Source organism: Grampus griseus (assembly GCF_964374135.1).
Source record: "Grampus griseus genome assembly, chromosome: 5".
NCBI classification, from domain to species: Eukaryota; Metazoa; Chordata; class Mammalia; order Artiodactyla; family Delphinidae; genus Grampus; species Grampus griseus.
Window position 1 is genome coordinate 24,102,751 of NC_138998.1, and position 16,334 is coordinate 24,119,084.

The window sequence follows — 16,334 nt, forward strand, 5'->3', positions numbered from 1 at the left end:
TAGGTTCATCCGTACCTTTTTTTTTTTTTTAAGATCCCGTATATATGCGTTAGCATACGGTATTTGTTTTTCTCTTTCTGACTTACTTCACTCTGTATGACAGACTCTAGGTCCAACCAACCCCATTTCTTGATTTTCAGATAGGTTGCTGATGATTTGCATGTAATATTCTCTTACTGTTTCAATCTACCTTCTCTGTCTTTTCTTACTCCTAATCCTGTATATTTTTGCTCCCACACTTTTGTCCTTAATCAGGCTCATGAAGAATTTATTTATACATTACCAATCTTTGCAAAAATCTCGTTTTTCCATTTATATATACATTCTACTCTTTCAGTTTTCTATTTCTATTTTTCATAACTTTAACTTTTGGCTGTGTAACCACATTTCATCATTATTTTGGACACTGCTAAAAAAAAAAAACTCTTCGACATTATCTAGGTCTAGGACATAAGGCTTTCTTATCACTTAGAATGTTTATTCTTTACTTATTGGAAGAGCTCTTTGAAACTCATTAGGCATAAATTTTAATCATATTTCTCTTATGCATCCATAAAAGAAAACATAAAATCACTTAAAGTACTTCTAAGATGTCTTCTGATTGAGAGACCAGCTCTTTTAAATCATCATCCACTCAGTCATCAATGTTCCAATTTTTCCACACAATTCTGTCCCCCGTGCTGGTGACACAGCATTTCCTAAGAGCGTCCCACAACTGTTTCCAAGATTTTCTTCCGAATTGCTGATACTCACTCTTCAAGTTTTGATGCTAGCTCTCTCTTACTGGAAGTGTCATTCAAAGTATTTCAGACATCAACCAGTATTCATAGCCCTTCTTCAAACAGTGCTTAAATGGTTTTTTGACTGACATCTCAAGGGATTTCAATCATGCCACCAGGAAGAACAGCCAAGTTTTTACAGGCACAGGTAATAACAAGGTCACACTGCTACATGGTCAAAAGAAATTGAGGACATGTTCTGATTTAAGAGATATCAAGGGCTTCCCTGGTGCCGCAGTGGTTGAGAGTCCGCCTGCCGATGCAGGGGACACGGGTTCATGCCCCAGTCTGGGAAGATCCCACATGCCGCGGAGCGGCTGGGCCCGTGAGGCCATGGCCGCTGAGCCTGTGCGTCCGGAGCCTGTGCTCCGCAACGGGCGAGGCCCGCGTACCGCACCAAAAAAAAATAGAATTGATGCAATATGGTAATCCTCACTTCCTGGCTTATTTTGTTTGATTTATTGTGTTTTATTCTAAGATAGACAAGGTTTATTTTCAGTACTTCTATAATAATAAAGATATTTAAGGCTATGGATTTTTCTATGAGAATAGCTTTTGCAGTGACTATTAGGTTTTAAGATAAAGCATTATTTTCATGGTTTTGAAAAGACTGTAACTTCAGTTTTGATTTTGGATTGTACCAAGTGTTTTCTATTAATTTTTATTCTCCATGCAGTAATATTTTGATAACTTTCCAGTCTTTGTTTTTAATTGTATTGAATTACGACCATACAATTTGCCTGTAAAATCTCTACCTTTAAAAATGTAGGGCTTCCCTGGTGGCGCAGTGGTTGGGAGTCTGCCTGCCGATGCAGGGGACGTGGGTTCATGCCCCGGTCCAGGAGGATCCCACATGCCGCGGAGCGGCTGGGCCCGTGAGCCATGGCTGCTGAGCCTGCGTGTCCGGAGCCTGTGCTCCGCAATGGGAGGCCACAGAGGGGAGAGGCCCGCATACCGCAAAAAAAACAAAAACAAAAGCAAAATGGAATAAGATGACCTTTTTTGGTAACGTATAACGAGTTTTATAAATTTTTGTGGACATACACACATATGATATTTATCCCAAGAAAATGAAATTAAAATTAATGAAAATAAAATCCACTAAGAATTAAAATCAGTTTGATAATCGTTTCATTCAATTCCTAATTGTTTTAACTTATTTTTTTTCTACTAGCTATGAAAGCAAAAAAATTAAGAAACTTCGAGAAGCCTGGAGTTTCTGGGTAATATGGAAACTTAAGTGGGTCTGGGGAGTGAAGTCCTTTTGTAACCACATGGTCAAGCAGAGCTCAGGTGCAACCACAGCGTCGGAAGTCGGAACAGAGCTATTTCTGTGGGCTTGTGACTGACAGCGTCATGAAGAGAGCTTCTAGGATCCTGGTAATACTCTGGCTTGATTTATTATTATTATTACTATTATTATTATTACTACTCACTCGGTTACATGGACATATTCAGTTTGTGAAAATTGTATGATTTTTATACATTTCTTTTTATGTATTATTCTTTTTTAGAAGTTTTTTCATTTTTTAGTGTAACCACAAGGTAAAATTATTTAATGCCAATTCTTCTTTCTTTCCCTAATCCCTGCTCTCTTCAACCAATATTGATGTACAAGAAATATTGATTCCACCTTTAGATCTGTTTTGGGAAAACTGCTTTATGTTTTGGCTGCTTCCTTTCTTCCTAGGTCTTTTCCCATAGATTAGTCAGGATGGTTTAACCTACAGTTAACCCAACATTTCTATGGCTGAACTTGCTCACACAAAGCCCTATACAGGTCAGGAGAACTTCCTCTGTCTTGTTTTCATCTAGAAAACTTCAGAGTAGCAGAGAAAGAGGAATCTGGAGAGTCTGTTGGGCTTTTAAGAGCCAGGACTGCAAGTGGCTTACACCACTTCCGCCCTCATCAGACGGCCAGAAACCAAAAACTGCAAGGGGGCCTGGGGAAAAAGAGCTATCATTCCGCTCCTGGTGACGTGACTTAACGGCCTGAAAGAGCATGTTCCATGTGTCAACCCTGCAATCTTCCCAGCTGCTCAAGATCTCTCTTAATCCTGCAAACCAGCTCTTAAACTCATGAAACTGGTATCTTAATCCCTTTTCCTTCATCATAAAATCAAACGATGTAAGTAAACATTTTGCTTTGTTAAGAAAAGACCTGTGCTTCCTTTTCCAGTAAGCAGCCTGAGGTGACCTCTAAAAACTGTCCTCTATTCACTTGGCCCAGAAACCCCCACAAAATCATGCAAGTCAAGAGGTTCAAATCTTCGTGTTCACTTTAAGCACACTCGTGAAACTGCCCAGGCCGTTAAGGGTATGCATATCTGAAAAGCCGCCAAGTATCTGAAGGATGTCACTTTAAGGAAGTCATGTGTGCCATTACGTTGTTACAATGGTGGAGTTGGTAGGTGTGCTCCAGGCCAAACAATGGGGCTGGACACAGGATGGGTGGCCCAAAAAGAGTGCTGAATTTTTACTGCACATGCTCAAAAATGCAGAGAGTAATACTGAACTTAAGGGCTTAGATGTAGATTCTCTGGTCATTGAGCACATCCAGATGAACAAAGCCCCCAAGATACGGCACAGGACTTACAGAGCTCATGGTTGGATCAACCCATACATGAGCTTTCCCTGCCACACTGAGATAATCCTCACAGAAAAAGAACAGATTGTTCCTAAACCAGAAGAGGAGGTTGCCCAGAAGAAAAAGATATCCCAGAAGAAACCGAAGAAACAAAAACTTACTTACGGCCTGGGAATAAATGCCGCAAAAAATAAATGCAAATAAAAGTAAAAAAAAAGAAAAAGAAAAAGAAAAAACTTGTGGTTACAAAGGAGAAAAGGGAGGGAGGAATAAACTAGAGATTTGGGATTGAGAGATACACAATACTGTACCTAAAATAGACAAACAACAAAGACCTGCTGTATAGCACAGGGAACTGTACACAGTATCTTGTAATAATCTATAATGGAAAAGAATCTGAAAAGAATATATATATATATATATATATGTATGTATAACTGAGTCACTTTGCTGTACACCTGAGACATTGTAAATCAACTATACTTCAATAAAAAAATTAAATTGAAATTGAAAATTGAAAAAAAAGAAAGCAATAGGATTCCAGTGCTTATTTCTAGTTAGGTTTGAAGTGGGAAAGGGAGAGTTTTAACCATCAATTTTTACTTATTTAACACCTCTCATTTTTCTTGGGCATTCCTTAACACTTGTCCAATTTCACCTTTGATATTCTCATGGAATCCATATATGAAAAGAATCAAGCTCATATGTGGTTTGATCTTCTCCTCCTACCTATTCAAACACATCCTGTGAGGCCTAATTTTTGCCCGGCTTGCTAGATGAAATTGAAGACAAGTCTCATGGTTTTATGGTCAATCATCACCAGTAAGAAAAAAAAGAGAATTTTCCAGCTATGTATAGTTCATGAAAATAGTCTCAGTTCAATAATTAAAATATCCAGTCTTACGGAAGAGTCACAAGATTCGATTACGTTTAGAATGACATCTTCTTCCTGTCAGACATGCTTTGAGAAGGAAATAGTTGTGGTCAGCTCCTTTTCTGTTTCTTCATCTTGGGTTTCTGTTCCCCTCCAATCCCTAGGCTGCGTTCACCTCTTCTAGGCTTAGAGTGCAGGGAGAAGCCAGGGGCAGAAATGTTCTTATTAGACAGAGATTGTCATGAGCTGGTGCATGGAGAGGATTAATGCCAGCAAGCCTGGAAGAAGGCTGAGCTGTTTTACTCAGATATGAGATGCTGACATGCCAAGGCATGATTAATAGTGTCACTTTATAACCATGTGTCTGAGGAGTTTGGGGTGGTTTGTACAAGCTTGTCAGCATCTTTATGGATAACAGTGAGGCTGATGATTTGCACCTGGTCTTGGTGAGAGCCCCCCCTCCAGCCTTGGACATTGGAGCTGACTGCATAGCAAAATTATACCCATGTGACCAGCAGAGTATGAGAAACCCTGGCCCAGACTCTCCTCTGGGCTCCCTGGTTTCTAAGTATTCTGTGCACACATCAGTGGTTCCTGAGCTGAGAGAGCAGGGGCATCCCACCTCAGCCCTTACAGAGGAAGACACCTGGAACTTGGGCTGTCCTGACCCTTTGCTGTGAGGCCGCCCTTGGCTGCGATGTATGTCCTGGCTTTAATGCTGATGCTCTATTTCATCCTTTTCCTGCAATGAACTGTAGATTGATAAGCGCTGACTATTGAGGTCCCTTGAGTCTTCTTTCGCAATCCTACCCCACCTGCCACCGTAGTGCTGTGACACCAGCACTTCCTAGGACGGGCAGCTGTATACAACTGACTCTTTGTTTCAAGGGGCACTTATGTGGGTTCTTCAGAGACTCCTCAAAGACTGGGTTTCTCCCACAAACCTCACCCAGCAGGACCCAACCACACTCTCTCCTGACTTCACTTTGCCCTTTCAGGCAACCTTCCTGGTTGGCAGCTAAGACAGCCCTCCTGGGCAACACCTAGTCAGAAGGAAACATGTGCTCTTTGCCCCAGTCAGCCTGGGGAGTGAAAGTCATCCTTATGCAGCATCTTTTCACTCTTCTCTTGGTGAAACGAAACAACAGTCTCTTACCTTTCTGATGTCTTCAGCGTGACTCAAACATCAATCCATTGGGACACATGTCAAACTCACTTGTGGTCCTACTGAAGACCTTCTCCCTGGGCTTGAGGTAAAAGAAAAATGTCCCACCTTTCCATATAAAAATCTTCTAATCTCCATTCAACCCTTTTATATCCTTGATGCTGAGGGGATAAGAGTCCCACAATGGTGTTAAACACTTTGTTGCAAGTCCTACATGGTGATGTCATACCCCACTTTGTAATGTAAATTAATATCATGGTCTTAAAGCCCTGGCCAAAAGTGACACCAAAAAAAAAAGTTTTATTTTAACGTCCTATTACACTGCTATAAGTGGAAAATCAGGATTTGAACCCACACCTAGCTGATTCCAAATTCCCTATTCTTTCTATTATGCCAGACAACCTCCAAATTCAAATTCAGAATTCCATTTAGAATTTATTTAGTACTTTTTGAATAATCTTCATTTTGGTCCTGGAAAAGATGTCCTTTCAAATGTGTCTGTGCCACATCCTTCTCTTCTCAGTGATTTTTGTCCATTTTACCCAGATATGGAAAACCAAAGGAAGCTATTAGTTTCCCTTTCCTTGGTCAAGTGGAAAAATTTAACTAGCATCTCTTCTCAATGAATAGTGCCATTTTAACTATTGTCAAACTATAGTCTTGTGGCATCATTCTTTCCTTAGAAAAATAGGGAGGTAGGGCGGAGTACAAAAAGAAACAATATCTTCCAACAAGTGCTTAGAAAAAGAATTTGAAAGCTTTTGCTGCTGGTTGCTGACTCTGAAGCCCAGGATTTCCAAATTTTCATTTCCAACTGGGGCCGTATCAACAAATGTGCAAATCTCTCTGCGTCCTGCAGGTGATGTGGCTGTATTCATTGCAGGCAGTAAATTCATGGCTCTCTGACACCCCTTCGCACTCTGAGTTTTGGCCATGTGGTCAGCTGGTCAGAAGTCACTAGGGAGATGTCTTTCCACAGTTGAATTATTTCCCTCACTCATTCTGTCCACCTCGTCCCACAGTTGCTCCATAATAGAAGCAAATAGAGAGATAATGTTGTATGAAACACAATAGTTCCTCTCTTTTTACTACAAAATAATCAGTCCTCCTCAGTAGCATTTACTCAACCACATAAAAGAGCCAGCAGGACCTCTATCTAGAAAGAAGTTTGTAAGAATAGCCCCATATAGGACTTCCCGGGTGGTGCAATGGTTGAGAATCCGCCTGCCAATGCAGGCGACACAGGTTCATGCCCTGGTTCGGGAAGATCCCTCACGTCACGGAGCAGCTAAGCCCGTGCGCCACCACTACTGAGCCTGTGCTCTAGAGCCCGTGAGCCACAACTACTGAAGCCCGCACGCCTAGAGCCCATGCTCCGCAACAAGAGAAGCCACCGCAATGAGAAGCCTGCGCACCACAACGAAGAGTAGCCCCCGCTCACCGCAACTAAAGAAAGTCCTCACGCAGCAATGAAGACCCAATGCACCCAAAAACAAAAAGAATAGCCCCCCACACATAAGTCTCTCAGGCAGATATAGCATCCTGCCACACCAGAACAGCAGGCTGTGTTTCTGTTCCTGAACTTTTAGCCCAAAAGCCTTCCACTGCATGGTTTTAATTAGCACCTTCATGTTAGCTACTCCTATTTCAGGAAGACTTGAAATAATTTCTTCTATAAATTAAAAAAATGTTTTGACTGTTATAATAAGTTAAAAAACAAAAGATGTTGAAAGTGTGAACAATTTCTCTCTACCCCACCTCTTAGGAAATCAAAGTTAGAAGCTTGGCCATATACTTTCCCACTTTTCTTGAAGATCATTTAAACATTTCAAGCATATATGCATACATACAAGGCAAATTCTTTCACAGATATTTTAAAACCATATCACACTATACACATGACTCTACAACTGAAAATTTTTTCCTCCTTATATGAGGTATTAATTGGGCTACAAGTCTGACTGCAGGTAACAGAGATCCAAATTAAGAAGACAGAAGTTTCTTTCTATCTGACTTAACAGTTCCTAGGTAGATGGTCAAGGGGCCTTCTGGAGCTCTGTCCCATACCGTGGGCCAGGCACCCAAAATTTTCTATCTTGTTACCCATTCTCCCCAAGCAGTACCCCTCATCCACATGACCTAAGTTTGCCATCACAGCCACGTTCAGGAAATAAGATGAAGGAAAGAAGGGAGGAAAGGACATGCCCAGAAGTTGCCTATCTCACTTCTCCACATACGTCATTAACCAGGGCCTGGTCATGTGACTACACTTTGCTACAAGGAAAGCTGGGAAATGTAGTCTTTTCCCCAGGCAGCTATGTGGCCGGCTAAATTTCATGGAAAGGGATAGACTTATGGGGGGGCGGGTAATGCACAGACTTTACCCCAGATAAAGCTCTTACTATAATACATATTGCTGGTTTTAATAACTATTCTTTTTAATAACCAATCATTCTTTTTTTAAATTTTGTTGATTTAATTTATTCATTTTTGGCTATGCTGGGTCTTCGTTGCTGCGTGCAGGCTTTCTCTAGGTGCAGTGAGCGGGGGCTAGTCTTCGTTGCGGTGCACAGGATTCTCACTGCGGTGGTTTCTCTTGTTGTGGACCATGGGCTCTAGGCACGCGGGCCTCAGTAGCTGTGGTTTGCGGGCTCTAGAGCACCGGCTCAGGAACTGTGGCACACAGGCTTAGTTGCTCCGTGGCATGTGGGATCTTCCAGGACCAGGGCTCGAACCCCTGTCCCCTGCACTGGCAGGTGGATTTCCAACCACTGCGCCACCAGGGAAGCCCCCAATCATTCTTTTTAATAATTGCTCAATTGTCTAAAGTGTGGGTGATCATAGTTTTTCCAACCATCCTCCTATTTCTGAAAATGAGTCCTACATCCAGTCTTTTGTTGTTTTCTCTTTGCCATGATAAGCAACAGTACTTGAATTTGAGTGGAGATTTAGCAAATATATTTAAACAAATGTGTTTCATTTTTACCTCTCCTGGACTGACAGGTGAGGGGACTGTCAAGTCTCTCTTCTTCTCTACTAAAGAACATTGAGAAAAGATGAAGAAACTCGTGTGAAAGGCCCTCTTGTTGTCCCTTGTCTCTGGGGGTTGGTTATTCCCTTCTCAGTGCAAAGAGCTGTTGAAGATCACACAAATGGAACTAGACATACGTACTTAACTAAGAGGAGGCTGCCTTTAGGGAAGAACAATGACTTTGCTTATTTTCTTCAGATAATAGGTTGTGAGCTATATTCTGGGAGGTATACCCTTAAGCTTAATTTAGCCTTCAAAGCTGAGGGTCTGTACCTATGGGATTCCTGGCAAGAAAACCACTTTGGGTTAGAACAGGGATTCTCTGTAACCTGAATACACAATGGCAATGCAGTCCTGGGGGTAAATGAAAAGCAACAAGGAAAAGCGTGGGAGGGAGAGAAGGGAGAAAGGGAGGGAGGGAGGAAAGGAGGGAGGGAGGGAGAGAGGAAAGAAGAGCAGAAGGGAAGAAGGAAGAAAGGAAAATCAAGCAGCAATATCCAGGCACCAGAAGTATGTTCAGGAAAATGGGTCTATGCTAGTTAAATCTCTTTGGTTTTAAGTCACAGAAAGTAACTCAAGTTGGCTTAAAGATATAAGATAGGGCTTCCCTGGTGGCGCAGTGGTTGAGAGTCTGCCTGCTGATGCAGGGGACACGGGTTCGTGCCCCGGTCCGGGAAGATCACACATGCCGTGGAGTGGCTGGGCCCGTGAGCCATGGCCGCTGAGCCTGAGTGTCCGGAGCCTGTGCTCCGCAACGGGAGAGGCCACAACAGTGAGAGGCCCTCGTACCGCAAAAAAAAAAAAAAAAAAAATGATATAAGATATAGGAATAAAGATATAAGAATTCTTATAAAGATAAAAGAATATTCAGGAAGCAAAAGGAAGGTGGGATCTGGAAGCCAAAAGGAGGAAAGCTCTGTGGAATCCACTTCTCTTTTCCCTCTGAAGGGCCTCTGATGCTTCTCTGTGCGTACGTGAGCAAAGGGTGAATATGTCTCAGCTCCCAAGTCTCTGTCCTCTTGCTTCAATAGACCAGCCAGGACTAACTGTGTCATAGCTCAGTTCCAAGTTCCAAGGAGAAAAAATATGGTTGGTTCAGCATGCATCAGTTGCTCACCTTGGCTCCAATCAACCGTGGCCAGAAAAACAGCATCAGGAGAATAAACTTGGAGGGCAGGACAAGACCCCTGTGAGGACAGAAGTCCTTCTCCATGAAGTGTAAGCTGGGAAGGCAGCCAGGTACCTACTCAAGTTAAAGGCCAAGCCAACAACCTACTCAGGCCTCTTAATAAAGGAAAGATAAGACCTTCTACCTCAAATAATATAAATTGTAGTGTGATCCTGGCTATCTCTGGACATGTTTCTTGGATTCAAGATTCAGATTACATAGTTAAGGATGAATTAGAACTGACGTAGCAGTTCTCGTCCACAATCTGTGCAAACCTCAGAGTTCAAACCAATAGATCAGAAAAAAGTCATTAGGGATTGCACAATCATCTGAACTCCAGTCCCTCCCCCAGGAAGGAAGGTTTGGCGTTTGCTCACCACATTCAGACCCAACCATCAGGAAAGTCATTTCAGCCTTAGGCATATAATGACCTACCTGCTCCTGGGAAGGTATAAACCAGTACAAAAATGACAGAGTCGTTCAACGTAGGAATGTAGTTCTCACATACAGCATGGAGGAGAGCTGCTTGGACCAGAGAAGTGAAATGTCCTCCAGGACCCACAGCATACACCTTGTGGCCACTCCTGTAGGTCCAACCACACGCCTCTGTAGATTGAAAAAAAAAATGCACAACGTGAGAGTTGTGAGTTAAGTTTTATTTGGGGCAAAATGAGGACTATAGCCCAGGAGACAGCATTTCAGATAGCTCTGAGAAACTGCTCCGAAGAGGCAGGGGGGAAGGTCAGTATACATGTGATTTTGGTGAAGGGGGGTACATGGAATCAAGCACAGAGTTTTGCAGAAAGTTGCTGCTAGTCACAAGCAGCAGATGTCACCATGAATGATTTTATTGCTCTTCTAGACAGAAGGAGATGCAAAAAAATGGGCTTATAAAATCTTCTCCTGAAAATACCTAACTCACTGCAGGCTTGTTCTGCCAGTTTTTCCCAGAGTACAGAGCACCTCTTTCCTGGTCTCCACCCTGAACTCCTTTCAGGGTGTGTTGAAGGTCAGTGGCTGTAGTGGCTTAATCCTTGTAGAGGCAGATGACAAATGCCAATTTTTAGTTGGCACCTCTTTCTTAGACCTCTTTGTTCCCAGTCTGCTAATCTTTCTCCTGCCAGGCCTCTGACCAACGAGTCAAGTCGTTTGCCACTGCCCAGGAGTCCATTCGTATGCCTGCCTTGAACCATTTCTCTTTCCATAAAAGTATAGACCAGATGCAACACTCAAAATTCTGCCCTTTGAGAGGGTCTAGGTCTTTATCAGTTATGCTAATTGCTGCCATTTCCCCCAGGATGTTATATTTTTTTATTTACAATTGTTTATTTCTTGCTGAATAACAAATTACCACAAAATGTAGTGGCTTAAAACAGCAACTATTTTATTATTTAGCACAATTCTGTGGGTTAACAGGGGCTTAACTGGATCATCCCTCTGTTGATCTTGCTTGGAGTCTCTCACGCAGATGCAACCAGATGGCAGCTGAGGCTGGAATGTCCAAGATATCTTCATTCACATGGCTGGCATCTTAGCAGAGAAGGCTGGCAGTCCACATCATCTCTTCATGTAGCTACCTAGAGCATCTTTACATGGCAGCCAATCCCAAGAGCAAGCATTCCAAGAAGACAAGCCCTTATGTGCAAACTCTTATCAAGCCTTTGCTTGTATCATGCCTGTTTATACCCATTTTCCCAAGCTCAAACTCAGTGTTGGAGGGGACAACTCAAAGCTGTGAATACTGGGAGGTGTGGTGCATTCAGGGCCACCAAAGTTACTGCCTGATTGACCATTAGGAGGAGAGCAGCTGCAGCGAAGTCTTCCACTTGGCCTTTTCCACTACAGCATCTCTTAGCTTAGAACCAAGGAATCAATATGGCGGTTCTGCAAACTACCAAGTATGTCTGTTCCAGGGAAAGACCTTTGGATGAGTCCATGAACTCAACGTACTCTGTGAGTTAGACTATGCTATTGAAGAGGAAGGGACCCCAGGTATTAATATCAACTCTGTTGCCAACAGTCTTTGAAATGTTTGGGTATTCCCCTTTATCCAGTGTACAGTTAACTGGGTAAATGATTGGAATGCCCTCTGGGGCATCATTACCCAGAGGAATTATATCATATTCACTTGCCATGGTGTTGCAGGGTCCTTCCTCCTACGGACTCTACCTCTCTTTCAGTCGAAAAATTCCAAGTCCAAAAACAGGCTCAGGCCTGGAAACTAGACAAGGGACATCATGAATTTTTATTACATTAGTTCCCTCAACTTCCTGATAATCTAGCCTTGATGGTTTTTGATTGTATGGATTGAGCAATCCTTTGTGGCTGCCCGTCTATCTCACCTGCAGCGATGCTACATTTTACTAACCACCTCCATAGCTCTCAGTGGGTCAGGTTTTCTGGCTGTCACTTTGATCTTGCCATTAATTAGGATTATTGTGCCCTCTCACTTCTGAGAGTGAAGTCCTGTGGAGCCCATCAGCCCCATTGCTGTCACCAAACTAGGTGCTATAACAGCATCACCTTGTGTTAGCCCTGGCCTTCAGAACACAGCCACCACTGAACTGCTCAGTGAGGCTGGTATCCTTCTGACCTTATTCTTCTGGCTTTCTCATGGAATGCCAGAAAGTTAATTGGTACTTTTTTATCCTTACTTAGTGTATTCTCTCTAGCATCCTCAATTCTCTGAGCCTTTGATCCCTTCCACCATCTGCCACAGTTCTGGAATTTCTACTTCACCTAGTGTAGAACATCACCTTCTTTAAGCTTCTAAGAGCAATGTGCTAGCAGCGTGTCAGCCTCATCCCCCAGGGTCCTTGCCAAGGTGTTAAATCATGTATCCTGTGAGAGTGTTCCCATAGCCGTAAACTTCCCTTCAACCAACCTTGTATCTCCTCTTCACCTTCACCCCCGCTTGATCCAGCCTCTCATTCATACTCTCCCAGTTCTGGGAACCACGTGCTGCCCAGGTACTGCTACTCCCTCTCCTCCCTTAGCAGACACAGCACTTCTCTGGCCAGGTTATACTGTGGCTTAACTCTAGTTACTGGTCTAGAGAAGAGGTGGAGATAGATCCTGGGGATGGCGGGCATGGTTGATGTATTGTTTTTCAAGGCAGAGACTTCCTCCTTGTCTTCAAGACAGGAGTACACTAGTCTTTAATAGTGAGGACTCTGACCATTTCTACAAGCTCAGAGACTTTGGGGGACTCCAGGGATTGAGTTTAATTACATCAACCCAGAGGGCCCCATTCCAAGTCTCAGAGTCCTACACCTTTCTCCTCAGAACCCTAAACTTGGGGTGGCAGACTTGCCATGTTTAAGAATTCAACCTCTTCTGGAGCACCATCACTCTTAGAATTAAGTCCTAGATTTGATGCTGACTGTTTTCTGCCGTTTGGCTATAGGAAATGAGAATCTCTTCACATGCGGCCAGACATGTGGGCTGGCTCTGCTTTTCACACTTCATCTGAAATTGGTGATTAATCACCCTCAGCCTTTCCTTCTCTCAGTAGCTGGAGATCTCCAACCAACCGCCATCCAATTCCATAATCCTAAAAAAGTTTACTTTCCCTGAACCTCTCGACTGCTGAGGTATTGCATCTTCCAGTGAATTCCCTTCCACCAGTACCCCATCCCTGTTCACCACCAGGGACATTTTAGCAATTGCACCATATATCAGGGGGCTACCACCAATGATGGGGTCCTCATTGCCACCTGATCAGTGATCCAGCTCCAAGATTCTACATTGGATGCCACTTGCTAGGACTATGCCTGGCACAAACATTTGTAGGTGGGCTTCCTGGAAACAAACTCTGAACTAGAGGTTTGTTAGGGTGTCTTGTTGGAAAAGACTCCTGTAAGCGAGTGAGGAAAGCTGAATGGGGTGGGGGGAGTTGAATTGTGATGCATGGAAGCAAAGCGTAAGCCAACCCCATGGGGAGCTCCAAAACCGGAATGGCTCCCATATTGAAGATTTAGAATATTGAAGCAAGGGGATCAGCATTGGTACCACTACACCAACCTGTCTTTGGGGCAAGGCAGCTCCCTTTGCCCAAGGACAGTTTCTGCTGAGCCGTCAGCAAGCAACATGCCTACCCACTGGGAAATGAGTGCCCCAGTCATCAGGGGAGGAGCTGGAAGGCACATCACAGCATCCACGATGTAACCCAAAGAAGAGAACTTACCGCACAAACCTAATCTTCTAAATGCACTTATTAATAAGAATGAGATTCTAGGAATGCATAACTACGTTCCAATAAGACTTAAAGACCTGGCCGATATACAATAATGGCAGGATAGTGAGAAAGACACCAAATATCAAAAGCCTAAAAGCCTCAGAAATTTAAAATCTCATGACTAGCAAGAGAAGCAATGAAAAAGTGGACCCAGCCAGGGCCATTGACCGGGGTTCTGTTTTAAATCATCTCGAACTTAAAAAACAGGTCCTACATCCAAACCAAGAATCTGGGGATGCATCCCAGAACCTGGCATCTAAGTGGGTCTGGTAAACTTACTGCCACCCTGGGAAGGTATAAGAATACAGATGAGAATGAGGATACAGATTTGGAGAGAAACAATAAAACAGTGAAATCAGTAGTGTAAGTATAAGAATAAGGGCTGCAATCGTTGTGATATTCTGTGTGTTCTACCTCCCTCTTGGGTGTTTAGAGCATTTAGGAGAATCCTGGTACATAGGACTTGTAAAGGTATACTGTGTGAAAACATTTAATCAAATAATTTTCTAAGTTTGTGGGGGGGAAAATATCTTCTCAAACTCCTAAATTTTGACTTATTAGCTGTGTTGAATAGCATGCAAATATTTAGAAGAATATTAATTATTTAATTATGTTAATGCTTATTGTTTTATAACGTCCAAAAAGTTAATAAATTGAGCATGAAAGGAAAGCTAGGTAGTAGCGAGTATTCCTCTCCAAGCAAAAAAATGCCCTTCAGATAATAAATAATAGAATCAATAGAGACAATATCACAAATTATTTCCCCAGGGTAGGCATAGAATATATAATTTGATATATGCTGGTATTGCTATAACCATAAAATTCCCCATATTCAAAAGACACAACCCAACAAAAGACAGTTCAAAGCTAAATATAAGTAATTGGGTATCATCCACAGCTGTCACATTTTTCTATCCATCATGTCTCATTTGCCTGACAATTGTGGGCTGAACCTACACACACATAGGGATGAAATTCTCTTGGTTGGCCATGACACAGGAGGAGCTCTTTATCTGCTTCTCAATCAACCCCTTCTACCCTTTGTTCTTCCTAGAAGGCAGCAGAGAGAGTGTATTCCAGGGTCCCATCGAGTGTCAGCTGAACTGACAATTATTGGAGACTCTATGCAAACTTATGTCCACTCTATGCAAACTTATGTCCACTGAGAAGGTAGCTCAATTTCCCTGGGTAGGAGAAAATCAGAAAAATCAAAACAAATTCAGACTGATTTTTGTGTGAAACAATAAATAGAAAACACAAAACTACTGACACTTCAGAGAAACCGAGAACCAGGCAAAGTTTCAGATTTTAAAACCAGTTCCTTCTCAAGTGTGTTTTTAAGTATTCAGGCTTCCAAAATGCATGCTGTCAACTTGAAACGACTCTCCTGGAAGTATTCAAACAAACCCCAACGAGCTTACTTCCTTTCCTTTGTGAAGCATTTAAGCTCTGCACCTGCAATGGGAACCCTCTGTCCCTGGACTCATAACCTCTCGTGGAAGTTTTTAATCCGCATAGAATGTAGGTGTGAGAGCTTTCTGGCTTGATTCAAAGCCACTTGGACATCAAAAAAAGTAAGTGCACAATGCCTACTCTGTTCTCACAGATTTGTTTGTTTTGGGGGGGGGGTTTCTCTTTTGTTTTCCTTTTCAGCTCTTGATTTCATTTTCATTTTAGGTTGAGTTAGTATTTACTTTTCAAGTCACTTTCCTGAGCCAGCTTGTCAGCAAACATCAGGAAAGTTGGCCTGGAGCTGCCCTAGCGAGAAAGGGAGAGAGGGAGAGAGGGAGAGAGAGAGAGGAGAGAGAGAGAGAGAGAGAGAGAGAGGAGAGAGAGAGTCCCAGGTGGTTGAGGCTGAGCCCAACTGCCATCCTGCAGCACTTCTTTCTTCCCAACAGATCCACAAAACATGGAGACTGTTGTCCCCCGGAGAAAGAACTTCCTTGTTCTCCAAGAAGACTTTCCACCAGGTGCTGTGAAGGGGAGGAAAAATCTCTGGTCTCCAGAGGCCTGGATTCCAGCACCAGCATTGCCTCTAGCTGGCTGTGTGACCTTTGGCAAGTCACCTTCCCTTTCTGCGTCTGAATCCTCACTGGTAAAATGAAGGCACAGGATTAGACCATGTAATAAGAAATCTGACTCTTTTATGATCAGCAGTTGGAATTGACAGCGTTTAACCTCACCCTCCCTCTTCCCCTTCTGCGCCACATCTGGAAAAGCTGAAAAGAAAGCCCAGATGTTCCCTCCGGGGACTTTCTAGTCACTCAAGCCTCTGCCAGCACATGGGAACCCTCACCCCAGTCCCATTCCCGAACGGCCATAAAACCCCCAAGCCAGTCTCCTATCCCTCAGCTCTCAGGGTATTTTTGGAACTGCCTGGGACCTACACTGTTCTCCCCAGAAAGCCTCATTACGTGAGTAGCAAACCTTTTCATACCCTCTTCTTATGTGGCATAATCAGTCTCAATCTCTGAACCAAATTTGGGGTTGAAG

At 43.0% G+C, this 16,334-nt stretch overlaps 1 pseudogene across 1 annotated transcript; it reads left to right on the top strand.

Moving 5' to 3' along the window:
- The first annotated feature begins 2,999 nt into the window (after positions 1 to 2,999).
- LOC309822695 (large ribosomal subunit protein uL22-like) lies at positions 3,000 to 3,570 on the top strand (annotated as a pseudogene). The gene has a single exon. The product of its transcript is annotated as a large ribosomal subunit protein uL22-like (transcript).
- Positions 3,571 to 16,334: the final 12,764 nt, after the last annotated feature.